This window comes from Dermacentor silvarum, chromosome 6 (genome assembly GCF_013339745.2).
Source record: "Dermacentor silvarum isolate Dsil-2018 chromosome 6, BIME_Dsil_1.4, whole genome shotgun sequence".
Lineage (NCBI taxonomy): Eukaryota > Metazoa > Arthropoda > Arachnida > Ixodida > Ixodidae > Dermacentor > Dermacentor silvarum.
The window spans coordinates 67,350,279-67,363,550 of NC_051159.1; the positions used below are offsets into that span (position 1 = coordinate 67,350,279).

The following is a 13,272-nucleotide window of genomic DNA, read 5'->3' on the forward strand; positions in this document are numbered from 1 at the left end:
AAATAATAAGAGTTCTACCACTGCTGTTCCAGAGTTATCGGTGTCAATCTCGTGTTTGCGATCGCCACTATATCGCGTTCTTGAACGTTGCGCTTTCGGCCTTGAAATGGCGTTCGCTTTCCCGTCAACTCGAATTCCTTGACGAACACGCAGGAAACGAGACAGACAGATATAGGAACTATAGGGCTGGTAGCAGGCGCAAAAGCACGTTTCTGGCACAGGGGCGCTGCTGAGGGGGCGAAATTTAGGCGAAATGTGTCATCGCAATGGCTCGCTCTTCTCCTCGAGTTTCCGTCCGTCGAAAACTTTTTTTTTTTTTTTTTTATTCCCAGGGAAGAAGAAATGGTTCGCATCAACGATATCAGTCGCAGGCCCTTCGCGATTAACAGAATCACACGAGCGTACAGCTTAAGTCTCACACGCTCACGAGCTCGGCTCGGTGCCGAAGGATCCGCTCGTCCCCGACGCTCTTCTATAACACCGCGCGGCAAGAAAGTGTTCTGCCCCGCAAACCCGCGCCAAGCGGGAGAACCCCGGAGCGCGCGGAGAGAGACCGATGTTCCTTGGTCGGGGAGGGCCGCGTGATAAATGGCGTGCCTGCGTCACTCATGCGGCGGCCATCTTGCTTGCTACGGGCGCGCGCTTGCCCGTTCGCGCGCGAGAGAGGGTTCGTACCGGCCGCACAGCGGCAGCGCCGGCGTGCACAGGCTGGGCTAGCCCTGCTCACAAAGGCTTCGCTGGCAGAAAACCGCGCGCATCAGGCAAGAACCAAGCGCCTCCGCCTTTTCTTTGCTGCTGTTGTACCCTGCTCGAGTTTTCTTTCTTTCTTTCTTTCTTTCTTTCTTTCTTTCTTTCTTTCTTTCTTTCTTTTTTTGCATGCTCTCTCGCCAGGGGCGTCTCTCTGGGCGCATTCTTCGTGCGGGGCACGGCTTGCCTTGCTCGCATGCGTGCATGGATGCATGCATGCATTGCGTGCGTGCGTGCATGCATGCTTGCTTTGCTTACCACTTTGCCAAGCGATGGGCGAGCGGCGGTGGTCGTGGGCCGGGCCGCGACGGCGGCGTGATTCGGGCTGCCTTTCTTTACGCGTTTCTCGGATGCGTCGCCGCCGTAAACTTGCCTTCCCATCTTTCTCTACATACCCCTCTCCCTACTTCGTATTTTTTAAAAGAAAGATAAAGATAAGGTAGAACACAAATGGCTAACGTACGAAGCCGACGTTTACAGGTTGCTGTCCGGCATAGCCTTCACATAAATCACTGTGGACAGTCTATCGAGTCTGCCATTCAACAAACTTCCTCAGAAACTGCTTTGAGAGTAAGCCGAATATCGTTGTACACTTTGGTCAGTGGTGCGCTTCTCAGATTACTTTACTCGGGCGATGTAACTCGTCGATACTGACACCGACGCCTGCAACCGAAACCTCTCTACGCTTCTCCCTGTCCAATCCTGCGAGTGCAGGGTGATTGCTTTGACTGTACAAAACGATTCTTGTTGTATTTACTTTCGCTATAGATACGTTGCTATTTACATGTATATTTCATGGTTAAGCAATCATAAACTACTCATAAGCCAGGCGAGTTCGGGCAGAGCATGCAAATGGGCTCTCTGGAGCGAGACACTAACGCGCTGTGCGCTGCATCATAAGTTAGTGGCACGGGGTGCGACGAAAAGGGATAAAAAATAACGCGTTCCGACGAGTGTAGCAAAGGAAAACGCGTGCTAAGTGAAAATTGCCTCTGGACATGAAAATGTATGCGCTTGTCCACCAAACCAGCGCGATTTGTTCATTAGAGAGATAACGATCGCTCCCCTCCACGTACGCGCGGCGCGTAGCGGTCCATTCTCGCGCGTTCGCGTTGATAAAATGAGAAGTGATGAACTCTTTGCCCCGTGGAAACTGTGATGAATGCTTGGGCCGTCAGATAACGGACGGGACAAACGCCGAGGGCACGAGCGTTACAAAGGTTACGTGAGCAAGGGTGGCATTTCACTTGCCTTCCCCGAGGCATTCTCAGTCCCATCGGAACGTGTAGCTTCACCCCTATGCACAAGTGAATTGCGGGGTCCGATGCCCCAATGCGAGATGAAACAGCAATTCTTGTGGCGCGCTTTATTATTTACACATACACACAATATTTTCCCAAACGCAAACAAACAAACAAGCGCAGACAACCTATATAATGGGCAGCACTTCCTTGAAGAAAAGGGAAGGTTTAGCACATTTTGTATACAAAGAATCCGTTTCGCGTACAGCCCTTGCATCACCATGACTAACGTTTCCTGGAGAGAGAAAGCTAGTTGTAGTAACGATGACCGTGAAGCAGAACGTTTTGTAAAGATGATTGTTGCTCACATGGGAAGGAAGTATTGCGACATAAATACCTCAGTACGAACGGGACGCCTGAACCGCATAGCTTGGAACGCCTGTCATTTTCGACAACCTACTTGCTTTTCCAACCCTGCTTTGAACAGAAACTGTTGTCATTTAATGAGGCCGGAACCCATCTGCGTACTCCGGCACTGCAAGCGCTACGTTCCTGTGCGATGTTAATTAAAAAAAAAAGATCAGTATTTCTACAATCAAAGCATATTTCGTCGGGTTGTTGGCTCGCCACCCTCTTGGAAGCACGAACAGTGCCAATCTATAATGTTCTCTTCTAAATTAATGTCAACCTGCTATTGTTCTTATATATGGACGATAATGAACCTTAATAATATTTCGCGTTAATGAGCGGGTAATGTGCGAGTGAGTGATTCGCGCAGTCGAGTGGTACAGCGAAATAAATAATGGGCATCATGTATGCCAAGCGCATGTGTATACCCACACGCAGTGCGCGCGAAGACAGAGATGAAAGTGCTGTGTAGTGATGGATGCCCCGTTATCTCGCGTGTCTCTGAGATTTACTACTTGGCGGAAGCGACAACAGCGGCCGTCACCGACAAGCGTAGCGTTGCTCTGTCTCGTTGATAAATCGGAAGACGTACATACGCTTAACGCAGCAAGATGACGGTCCTTTCTTTCTTCGTTTTTCTTTTTTTTTTAATCATACACGCGCTTATACAGACAACGCACATGTACAAAAATAAGTTAAATGTAATGAAAGGCCGCGAAATTTCTTTTAAGAACTAAACCAACTGTCCAAGTACTTTTTGTCATGGGCCTCCGAAAGTAAGGTAACGGTATACTGGCAACTTTGAACCAAAAGTGTGTAACGCGTCTCCTCAAATAGAATGGTTCAGTGAACACTTTCAAAACTTTTTAGAAATTTCCAGCGGGAGAAAGCACAATTCTAGTCTAGGAGCTGGTCTATACGCGCAGAGGCGGACATTACTTGCACAAGAAACTGAAATGTATAATCGACTAACTAAAAAAATCACTAATTAAGATTTTAGCAAATTGCCTTATGGCACACAGTCAGTGCAATTTACAAATTCTAGCGGGTGAAACTGCCACGCAAAGGTGCAAGTACAAAAGAATGGTGGCGACGCCGCGCGCCGTGACGTCATGGATTTTGACGGCGCCTAGTCCGCCTTAATTTATTTTTCAGTAAAGATGGACTACATAAGTTGCATTCTAAAAAAAAAAAAAGACGGATTTAACATAGTGTGTTTCAAAAAGTTTTACCGGCTCCACAATTAACGACCCAAGTGCGGGAAAATACCATGTAATCAGCGCCTTCGCGCGGTGTCGTACACGAAAGGTGCGGTTTCGGTGCGAAATTAATAATAATAATAATAATAATAATAATAATAATAATAATAATAATAATAATAATAATAATAATAATAATAATAATTGAAGTTTGCCCTTCGTTTTCTCTTTGAGTAACGCTCCTCTTAAAGCGAAGTTCACGAAAATAGGTGTTTTTAAAGAACACACTCTAATATAATTTACACCATTAAAAGTTATTACGGGTGTAAGTCGTTCTATAACTCGTACCCTTACACCCTTTTTGAATGTCAGGGTACGAGTTATAGACAGATTCACACCCTTTCTCACTTTTAAGGGTGCAAATTGTTTTACGGTGTGCTGTACTACTATAATGTGACTTCGTGTTTCTCTTTAGCTCGGCGCACGCGCACCTCACTACACACACGTATATTACGCAACTTCGAGATCAACTCTCATAGGTCGAGACCCTGAGAGGCCACGGCTGCTCGGCGACCTTACGCGTTCCGGGGTTTATTTACAGCGCCCCTGGCAACGCTCGGTACCTATACAGGGCCCATGCCACAGTAGCTTGCGCACGCGGCCTATAGCTGCACCGGGGGCGGAAGCCAAAGGAGAAGAAGCTGGCACGGCTGTGCCGCCGCGGCTACGTCAGCAGACACCGCAGGCTTTCGCGAAACAAACATCTCGCGCAAGAGATGGGGTGGTGGGGGGGCTCTACAGAGACGCCGCCGGCACATGTGAAGCCGACTCTCTCGCTCCTCGCGCGAGGGGTGGAATTAGACGAGCTGGCACAGCAGCGCTTGATGCGCGGTTCTAGGTTCTCCTCGACACAGACGCGAGAGTGCGCGCGGTCTTGGGACGTCGAGAAGCGGAGGAGACAGCGGGAAGTGCGGGGAAGTTGCACGGAAGGTTCGGAATTGGCGAGTGGGTGAGGGGGGGGGGGGGGGGTGATGCCGCGGCACCTCGCCTGTATAGCAGGAAGAGACGTCAGCAGTATATAGCGGGAGCCAGCGCGCGCGCGCCAAAGCTATACACCACTGCGCGCCTTCCTTCGCTGGGGCGCGCTGCAGGCTGCAGCTTTCTATGTATTAATTTCTGACATCCCGCGCCCCGCGAACAACACCTGGCTCTCTGTGCAAACTACGCCCCGTTATTTTTTTTTTTCTTCTCGTCTCGCTTCTGCTGTCACGCACTTGGGAACAGAAGGCGCTCGCGCTCTCTCCCGCGTAAAGAGAACGCGTGCTCCAGTGTGTGTGTGTACCGGGAGTACACACATACACATGGGCGCACGAACTTCCTGCTACGCTCTGTACGTGTGTGTGTGATCAGGGGCTCGTCTGCAGCTGGGGAAGAAGTGTCACGAACTTCCAGCCACTGCCGCCTGTGCTACCGAGCCTGCTGGCGGCCAGCGAGGCAGTGGCCGCGTAGTGGCGTGGCCCGGTCTGAGTTGATCTAACCTAGTTTGCGCAAGACGAGTGGAGTCGGCTACGCGGGGGCACGAAACATAGAAAAAGAGAAGCAGGCAAAAGCAAAGATGGCGGGACTGTCGCTCGGCTTAGCTGTACCGACGTACTCGCACACAAAGAGAAGTTCTTACGCTAGAACTGTTAGCAAGTGCATGATCGATGTCAGTCAGTCGCGGTGTTGGACAGATCATTAGCGAAGGTGGCAAGCCGATGGCGAGCAGCATCTTACGAAAGAAAAGTTTTGCGCGAATTCGGTTCCTGTTTCTTTGTCCTTTTTTTAGCCACGCATGCACATTTTCGTTGCCCACGTGGCCGATGGCAGTTGCATACACTTGTTGACGACGGCTCTATACCCACACGTTCTCCAGTACTGTGACATGCGCATCTGGTTTTAACGGAAGCTATGCGACAGAGAGTCATTTATCTCTTTTATTACTTCTCGTTAAAGTGAAGCCGAGAACGGGTGACGAGAAGGGGGCTTGTTTGCCATTAATCGCTCTGGTGATGACAACGTTTGCGCAGGTCATCAGTTTTCTCACGTGCGTAAATAACTGAGCACCGCAGTAGTCGTGACATACAGCCGTAAAGATGAATGCGAAGCACGCACCACCTACGGCACATAGAGACACTTCGCGTCGTAGATGGACGAACATAACTTACTGACAATGTGCGGCGATCCTGCAAATCAACGAGTTGACGCAGGGAGTATCAAGGGCCGTGCGTTATAACTTATATGTGCTCAGTGTCTATAATTACGCTTGGAGTTGTTTGTGCAACTTCTTTTTTTCTATAGCAGCTGCAAAATCGCCTTCACGTGTAATGACATTTCTTTCTTCCATATAAATCTTCAAAGTAAAATGGCCGGTAAGCACGTTGCCTTCAACATCTCAACCTCGTACTCCAGATAAGCCAGCCCTCCTGCAGAGCACGCAAGAAAATAAATAGTTAGCGTAATCAAACAAAATATGACACGGAGTTGGGATGTAGCGAAAACGCCGGAATTGTCGGCATTCGCAAGTTCCACCCGAATCTTCTCATGCAGCTAGCTCTGCGTGTGACCGAAAAGCACAAGCAACCATGGAAGCTGCCTGGAATCAGGATTTCAGGAATATTCCTGGGGCACATCGACGGTGCCTGTTCCTTATCTCGCAAAATTTAACACATGCGCACGAGTCCGATGAAGAGCTGCGAAGGTGCGCCAGTCAGGCGAATCATCACCCAGCGTATACATCGCCCTGTTGCAAGGGCACGCCCCTGCATTTATTATGCAGGCTTGTCTTACAGAAGAGGCTGCGCGTAACTTGGTATGCGGACGCATAATCAACACAGAGCATCACCCGTGTGGCCTAGCTGTCGAATCTCTTTATTCTCCGCTCGAGATACATGTGATTATCTCTTGGGAAGAAATGCTTTTGGCAGTGTCACAGATATATCGAGGCACATTCGTGCACTTTCTAAGCAGCAGGGTCCACTAATATCTGCGGCAGAATTTGGGGCTTTGCAAGCACGAAAGCATCGAAATGCTATGTGACTACTTTTATCTCGATGCTCGAAAGCAAGCAACACGGCTTGGTCAAGCGTGCAGGTAGATAGGAAATAACTAGTAGGCAATCGCGATACAATGTGCATGTCATATACAATGTTAGAACTTAAAGCTGATCACCTGACTGATTTTCTATTTAACACGCCGGCAACAGAACGCTTTCTGAATTAAAAGTGAAAAATGCTGTTATATCAGTTCGTCTGCAGGATAAAATAAAATCGTTTAACGAGGAAAACGTAAGTATTCTGAAGGCTCAAACGAGCACGGATAACGCCTTAATTACCGAGTACATTACGGCGGAACAGAATAACTGAAGGAACCTCGAGCTCGGTCGAATACGACCTTCCACTCGCGCTGCTGCAATGGAGTTCTTGAATGAGTAATGAAAAATAAATAAAAAAGTGTAGAGTCGCGAATACCTGCCGGCGCTTGCTTCATCAAGGAGCCCGGTGAGAAATTTACTGAAATGTTGCACGCGTGCCACTCAAATCTGAGAAGCTATAAGCTGTGTGCAGGACGTTTAACACTGGCGTTCAACACCGTCGTTTAACAACGGCATTTAATTAACGGTGCACAACCGCAAGCGTGACAAAAGGTTAGGCTGAGTAAAGAGAGACGACGGCATTGGCGGTGTAAGCCCTGCACAACAACAAAAAGAAGTTGAAGCAAATAAAGAAAAATCGGCTGGCTGGGCTCGAGTTACTAAGAATCACTACCGTGCGACACTGAGGACACTAATATTAATGAGACCCGATTTCAGTGCTATAGTCACGCATGCAAATTTCCTGTAAGTTGGCGCGTAGAAAGGTGGCGTACGTCTTCAATCAGCAATATCACCAGGAATACCCAAGTTGAATTTTAACAGGTCCTAGTGGCTAAAGACATGTGTCCCGCATAAAAGTGTATAATGACACTCAATGTTTAAAAAGCAAGCTACTCGTTGCAGATATTAACATGTCAGATTCAAATCCACGTATCACCTCTTTCTGTAATTTTTTATTTGTTCTGTCTGTCGTTTTTGAGCTGCTTTTCAACAGCTCAAACTTGCCCAGCGTTACACGCTTCTGCGTCACGAATATCGTTGTGTCAAAGTGAACCTAATGTTCCCTCTCATATTGATAAAGGCCGTACAAACTGTAGCGAGCACTCATCACGGCGAAGAATACCAAAAGATGGGAAAATTAAGTCTACTCCGCGCCTGCTTAATATAATCAAAGTGAAGCGCGGCAAAAATCGCCTGGCGCCGCTCCACGCAGCGACGCTCCCGCGGCAGCAATTCGCAGAAACGGCTCGCGCTGTACTGCTGGCGCCACCTAGCGCTGGCCGCGCAAAGCTGCAGTTCGGAGGGCCACCGCTAGGCGGAGAGGGGGCGTTCGCGTCGGAGGCGGAGCCTGCGTGCGGAGGCCACATAGCGATCGCTTGACGCGGGCCAATCGGAAGCGTATCCATCAATGTCGCCGCATAGACGGCCTCCTACAATCCATCTCCTTCGGCCCCTCGGCGTCCGCGTTTCGTGGCAACTGCGGGTTGGTCTTATTTTTATTACTTATTAGTTTATGTGTACTTTCTCTCGCCTCCTCGCGAGGTTGTCTCCAACGTCGAACACGGCTGAGAACACGGATCTACTGTTAACCTTGGTTGGTAGCTCAGCGGAAAGTAGGAACGGGGACGAGAACGTGAAAGCTCGCCGGGGTGGGGGGGAATTAAAGTGTACCCTCGGTGTTGCTAAGGGGACTGGACTCCTCGCCTTCTTCCCTCCCTTTCACTTCTCTGTGTGAAACAAAAATATAAGCGCACGGATCAGTGAATCTTGAATGATTCTGCAAGATGTTGCTTTATCCCACGGACATGGCAAACAACGACTCAAGCTTATGTTTCACAGTGAAAAGCACGAAGTTGCGTCACGTAGTGATTATATCACCGCGCATAGATTTACATTTGGCCTAGCTCAGATAGCACTGCCAGTTGAGAGTACGAAAGCGTTTTCCAGCAAAGATGAAGCCTCAGCAAGACCAAGAAGCTGAACGCTCCTAGATCTATTCTGAATAATTTGATAAGTTCAAATGCACGAAGCAGTCGTTACAGTCTATATATTCTTTAAGCTTGGTAAAATTTTGCAGATTTTCAGGGAACTGACAACAGTACAGTAAGAAAGCGCAGTAGACTCTGGGAGAACCTACATAAGCAAATTGTATTGGCAGGATATGCATGCTTTCATGTAATATCACTGGCTATGAAGTTTAAGTCATTTTTTTAAACGGTCATAACAAATGCTGTTAGTTAACAGAAATGTTTGGACATTCTCAGTTGAAAAATGAAAGCTTACTAAAGGATAACCGTCTATTTCCTCCATTTTATTTTAATACTTACATATTGGAGTTCATGTGCGTGCAAGATGCCATTTCTACCGCGGATTCTGTAGTAGACATAGCATTTGTTCTTATAAATTAGGTGCGTTATATGGATACAAGAACAATTTGATGTAACTGTTGGACATAATGGGAATGATCTACAACGAGAAATTCTGTGGAAGTTATCCTGTACTGTCCGTTTTATCTGACAACAATGCACAACCTTTGAGTATAAGTCAAATCACGAACCAATAAAACTGCACAAAATCATGTCTTTGGCATAAGTATTTCATTCACAATCTGTCACTCTTTACTCAGTATGAGAAAACTGCAAGCTTTCCGGAGAAAAAGGAAGTCTGGTACCTAAAAACATGTTTTTGTATAATAATACCAGTACATTACAAGTGAGCATATAAATATGGTAAAATTAAAGGGCAAGTCATTTTTCTAACATTCTGTCACAATAGAGGTACAACATAACTTCGTTGGGGCGTTTCAAACGCAAGCGCTTGAAATTCTGTTCTTCAAAAAGAAGTGTAAAATTCTGTCTTGAAATTATCATGAACACATGTCATGAATACATGTCATGTTGTAGGTGTTGCGTGGTACTATAACACACCAAATATTTCCGCAACAAACTTTCCTACGAAGTTTCAAGTGCACTGCAGGTTATTCGAAAATGCTGTTTGTAAAAACTAAGAGCTAGGCATGTAAACGACATTCAAACATTATTGCCCTTAAGTCTTAAAACAATACAAATATTAAACATCAGCAATGTGTCACTCCAAATTTTATTTTTGTTGCCACTTTGATGCTAAATCATTTGAAACGTAAAAAAAAACTTTCGAAAAGTTTAAAATCAGCTGCTTTGATTACTTGACAAACCTAACATCGATCAATTCCTACGTTGGACATAAATTATGTTCCTAAAACATCTCTTATTGTCTTTCGGTTAAGCATAATACCTTCGGACTAAGAAAGCAGGTCCTGCATGTTTTTATCTAAATATGCTGTGCTGAAATGACATGATAGAATGATGATGACTTGGTTTATCACGTGTTATAATAAAATCGTGCTAATATTCTGACTTCCCCAGCAAAATAGTATACATTGTTAAAATGTACACACGTACACTCTCGTAGACCGTAGCCCTCCTGCTGTGATTCAGATTCAGATTCAAGTTTATTGTTTCATGAGTGCTACATCTATACAGTAGATGTTATACAAAAAGAGGTCCCACAGTTAAAAACTGCAGTGGGACCTCTTGTTCTTCGTTACATAATAATAATTTAACTAAAAAGGCGTCAAGTACGGTTAAGAACATACGAAGAACGGTTACACAATTTCTACAATATTAAAGCAATAAAACATATCGCAACACATCATTACATTAAAAAATGTACATAATAAGAAAAAAATACACCGAAGAAGGGATGCAGTTTAGAAGTATAGCAATATAAGCTCTCAGTGAACGCTGGTATACGATGATAATGTAGGTGAAGATTTCATATGAGCCGGTAAATTATTTCACATTATCACACCAGCAAAACCAAGGGTTATGTTGGTGATCGTTGCTGTCTTCATTGCAAGAGAGTTATTTATGTGCAAGAAACACTTTTATGTGGTGAAATCAAGATACTGAATCCAACGCGTTTTTTTTTTTTTAAGCTATGTTCTAAATTGAAATCCGACGCTGGACCGGCCAAATGATTAGACGGACGGATAAATAGGAAACAAGAATGGATAGCGTTTCTTTTAGCATGATTCACTAGATAGATGTGTAGCCGCCGCTCATTAGCTCCATTACTTGCATATATGCATAGATAAATATAGTAGAGAGGGGACAAAGGTAAGCAGGTTAACCAGAACAAAAAATACGGTTTGTTATCCTACACATGGGTGTACGGGAGAGGTAGAAAAAATAAGAAGAAATAAAGAGATACATAGAGCATATGCATACGATCACAGCCGTTTACAGCACAGTATAAAAGCCAAGACCAGTCAATGCTAAAGTCACTTACGAAGGTTTGTTGTTCTCCCGAATTTGAGACAATGCTTTCGTAGCCCTCTTTTGCCCCAGCTTATGAGGTCGGCATTACAGAGTTACTTCTTCGGACAATGCGAGCTGAGCGCAGTCGCCAGCGATCGTCTCTGCACATTGCAGGTATCGATGGTATAGTGCACAAAACATGTTTGAACATATACGCGAGTTCAGAACGTAACCCGGACGTATTTACGCTGTTAGAGTAGGCCGTATCAGTCTATCGACTCGTTTTAGAACAATTAAGGGATGGTGCACGCCTCATTAATAGCTTTGTTTTTATCGGGGGTGGATGGTGCTGTGGAGGTTAAAAGCAGAAATCTGTTGCTTGTAGTAAAATAGCAACAATAACAACAATAAAAGACGCATAAGGGGTGTAGGATAAACGCTGTTTACCTATAGAACGTTCCACTCAAGTGGACACAATAGGTAAGTAATCGGCTTATCTATACCGGAATATTGCGCTTCCTGTATAACATCTGTAGGTGGCATTTACGCCGAAGTAGATTTCGATTTCTACGAAATGACAGAAGCGAAGGGCACATAATGATATCAATTTGATATTTCCTCGTCATGGCGTCATAAAGCATGGCAATGTCTTGCATAGTGACAGAGAAATGGAATGTTATATTTATGGTAACAGTTAGAAGGTTGGCATGCATCAATGTGTACTATATATATATATATATATATATATATATATATATAATACCCGGTATTTTATGTTTTTAGATCCTACAGAATTTTAAAAAATCGCCTGTGGCAGGTGGCATAATTGTAGTAATTCAGCTGGATTGCTCAATGAGGCGGACATTACTTGCTAGAGAAGTCAAAAGACAATAAAATAATTACGAAAAAATTCACTAATCAACTTCTAAATTACTTTACGACACATATTGCAATTTACGAATTGTGGCCTGTGAGTTCGCAAGGGGCATCTGTCCTATAGGAACGAATTTTCAGGATCACATCCGTTTCTAAATATTATTTCCCGAAGTTGGTGACTAAATACACTGCTGTCTCAGTTACTTTTGACATTCAATGCATAAACTACATTTTCTTAAAGAAGTAAGTGGAACAACAGTGCATATTTGCTGCAAGTTTGACGGCGCATATCTCGAAACCAGTGCCACTCTCAGTATTCTGGATATATATATGCTGGATACTGATAGAGTTAATTGATGCATGGATGTATAATGTAGTGCCGGGTGTAGTGTCGTTTCTCATACGTTCTGTGTAGTGTGCTTATCCATACCTGTGCGATCTGTTACTACCGCATTGCATCATTCGACTCTTTCATACGGGCTGACAACTGCTGTCATGAGGGAAGTAGATATTACTCCCATAAAGGGAGTGAACCATGAAGCAAGCTTTTCTTTTGTAAGATGACAGAAAACGCTATCGACAGAATATTAGGTAAAACTAAAGTAAAGGGGATAAAGAAAAGAGAGGGACAGAAAAAAAAACACACACAAATATTATGTCGTCAAAACAGGCATAGCTTTCTCTCACAAAATAATTTTTATAGTTTAGCACGAGCACGACATCTCTGATATAGAATGGAGCTGATATTCTATGCAAGACCACTTTTATCCAGTGGCCGTGGCAAGACTATGTTTACGAAAAAAAAAAAAAGAACAGTGCTGCGCGTTATAATTTAAGAAAAATTTCCACCTGAGAAATTTTACATTTTTAGTCCGCGTGCAGAAAGGATTCGATACTCCGAAAATTCCGCGTTTTCATACTCATTGATTCCGCAGCTCGGACAAGGAAGGCGGGTTCCACACACTGCGTGCTAGTTGTGGCGAGCATTGAGAATCAAGTGAGTGGGGACGCCTAAGGCTATGGGGAGCGGCAAGGACGGTCTTTTCTGTGTCTACATGTTAATCACGCATACGCGCGTGAAAACACACGCACACACGCTAATTAATTGTACCCTCAAAATGATAACACCAACTCGTGGTGCACTTCTCGAGTGGTATACATAAAGTTGGCTACCCTTGTGGGGGGGGGGGGGGGGGGGGGGGGGCGTGATTTTCAACGTGCACTGCCTGTTTTCTGTAAATAAATAAATATAAAAGTAAATTTAAAAATAAATAAACAAAAGAAAGAAAGAGAAAGAAACTTGCGCGTTCAAGATTTTGCTATCGCGGCCGAACTTAACTTTTATAACATTGTGCTTGCTGTGCAATCTT

At 45.0% G+C, this 13,272-nt stretch overlaps 2 long non-coding RNA genes across 2 annotated transcripts in view; one reads left to right on the forward strand and one right to left on the reverse strand.

Moving 5' to 3' along the window:
- Positions 1-13,272, forward strand: part of LOC119455545 (uncharacterized) — a 152,590-nt gene that overhangs the window by 64,793 nt on the left and 74,525 nt on the right. The gene's annotated exons all lie outside the window — the stretch shown is intronic.
- LOC119455547 (uncharacterized) overlaps positions 1-13,272 on the reverse strand; it is a 124,338-nt gene that overhangs the window by 55,626 nt on the left and 55,440 nt on the right. The gene's annotated exons all lie outside the window — the stretch shown is intronic.